The sequence below is a fragment of the Triticum dicoccoides genome, chromosome 7A (genome assembly GCF_002162155.2).
Source record: "Triticum dicoccoides isolate Atlit2015 ecotype Zavitan chromosome 7A, WEW_v2.0, whole genome shotgun sequence".
Lineage (NCBI taxonomy): Eukaryota > Viridiplantae > Streptophyta > Magnoliopsida > Poales > Poaceae > Triticum > Triticum dicoccoides.
Genome location: NC_041392.1, coordinates 184,611,369 through 184,613,930, shown reverse-complemented (window position 1 = coordinate 184,613,930; position 2,562 = coordinate 184,611,369).

Below are 2,562 nucleotides of genomic sequence, written 5' to 3'. Positions count from 1 at the left end.
GCGATCCCCTCCTCATATCCCTGAGGGAGAGCGACCACCGGTTGTATCTGGCACTTGGAAGGGTGTGTTTTATTAAGTATCCGGTTCTAGTTGTCATAAGGTCAAGGTACAACTCCAAGTCGTCCTGTTACCGAAGATCACGGCTATTCGAATAGATTAACTTCCCTGCAGGGGTGCACCACATAACCCAACACGCTCGATCCCATTTGGCCGGACACACTTTCCTGGGTCATGCCCGGCCTCGGAAGATCAACACGTCGCAGCCCCACCTAGGCAAAACAGAGAGGCCAGCATGCCGGTCTAAACCTAAGCGCACAGGGGTCTGGGCCCATCGCCCATAGCACACCTGCACGTTGCGAGGGCGGCCGAAAGCAGACCTAGCCTAGTGGCGTTCCAGTCCAATTCGGCGCGCGCCGCTCCGTCGCTGACGTCTGAAGTGCTTCGGCTGATACCACGACGTCGGGATACCCATAACTACTCCCACGTAGATGGTTAGTGCGTATAGGCTCGTAGCCGACTCAGATCAAATACCAAGATCTCGTTAAGCGTGTTAAGTATCCACGAACGCCGAACAGGGCCAGGCCCACCTGTCTCCTAGGTGGTCTCAACCTGCCCTGTCGCTCCGCCACAAAGTAACAGTCGAGGGCCGTCGGGAACCCAGGCCCACCTCTACCGGGATGGAGCCACCTGTCCTTTCAGCCCCCTCGTCAGAATCACTTGCGGGTACTCAATGAGCTGACCCGACTTTAGTCACCATCTGTATAGTATGTATGTATGTATAGTATATACCCGTGATCACCTCCCAAGTGATCACGGCCCGATAGTATAGCAAGGCAGACTGACAAGAATGTAGGGCCAATGATGATAAACTAGCATCCTATACTAAACATTTAGGATTGCAGGTAAGGTATCAACAGATGTAGCGACAATGTCAGGCTATGCATCAGGATAGGATTAACGAAAGCAGTAACATGCTACACTACTCTAATGCAAGCAGTATAGAGGAGAATAGGCGATATCTGGTGATCAAAGGGGGGGCTTGCCTGGTTGCTCTGGCAAGAGAGAGGGGTCGTCAACTCCGTAGTCGAACTGGGCAGCAGCAGCGTCGGTCTCGTAGTCTACCGGAGAGAAGAGGGGGAAGAAATAATGAATACAAAGCAAACAAAGCACCACAAAATATATCAAGGCAATACGCGGTGTTCGGTGTGCCCTAACGCGGTAGTAGGTGATACCGGTGAAGGGGGGAAAACATCCGGAAAAGTATTCCCGGGGTTCCGTGTTTTCGGGCAGAGGAACGGAGGGGGAAAGTTGCGAGTTTGATATGTTAGGGGTGTGTGGTGGACGAACGGGCTGCGTATCCGGAATCGTCTCGTCGTTCTGAGCAACTTTCGTGTTGAAAATATTTTAATCCGAGTTACGGATTAAAAGATATGATTTTCTAAAGATTTAATCATTTTCTGATTTTAATTATTTATTTAAATTCAACATTATCCAAAACAGTATTTGCTGACGTCAGCATGATGTCAGCATGACGTCAGCAGTTGACTTGGTCAACCTGACAGGTGGGTCCCACCTGTTAGGGATTGTTTAGCTAATTAACAATTAGGGTAACTATTTATTAGGTTAATTAATCTTGATTAGTTAAACTAAACAAGATTAGATAAGTTAATTAGTTAGTTAATTAATTAGTTAATTAATTAATTAATTTTATTATTAATTATTTATTTATTATATATATATTTTTAATTCTTTTTTTTTTATAATCGTTCTGGGGCTGGGGCCCCTTTGTCAGTGGCCCAGAGGGGCGATGCGGTTTACAGGCGCTAGCGGGCGCCGGGTCTCGGGCGTCGCCCGAGCGGGAGGGGAAGCGAGGCAAGGCCAGTGGCAAACGCCGGCGAGGAGCGTGGCGCAGGGAGCGGCCGAACAGGGAGGGGTAAGACGAAGGCCATGGCAGAGCTGGGCGGTCGTGGCGAGGCACCGGCCGTGGCCGCGAGCGGTGAAGGCGCGGGTCGCGGCAGAGGCAAGGCCACGGCGGGGCCGGGAAGCAGCGGGCGGGCGCTGGCTGCACGGGGTGTGGGCGAGGCACAGTCGTGACCCTGGGCCAGCATGCGGTAGGAGCCACGGTTCGGGGCAAGTGGCGCAGGCGGAGCACAGCCACGGTGGCCTCGGGCGCAGGAAGGTGGTGTGGAGCGGCGAGCACGACGAGCGTGGCACAGCCGGGTGGCCGCGGACGCGCAGCGACGGGCGTGGCGAGAAAGGGCGATGGTGGCGGACGGGCGTGGTGCGAGGAACGAGATAGAGACGGGGGAAAGCGGGGATCGAGGGCACGCTCACCGGGCCCTGTAGGCGTGCAACAACGTGCTCGGGGAGGGCTCGACGGTGGCATGCGCCGGCGATGCGGACGGCGTCCTCGGGCGCGAGTAGATCCGTCGAGGGAGAGGGAGAGGGGAGCGCGAGATGGCGGAGCCGTCAAGGGCGACGTCAGAGCCGGCGAGGTGGTCCCGGGCGGCAGCGAGCGTTGGGCGTCGGGGTCGGCGGGATCGGGGCCGATCCCGATCTAGA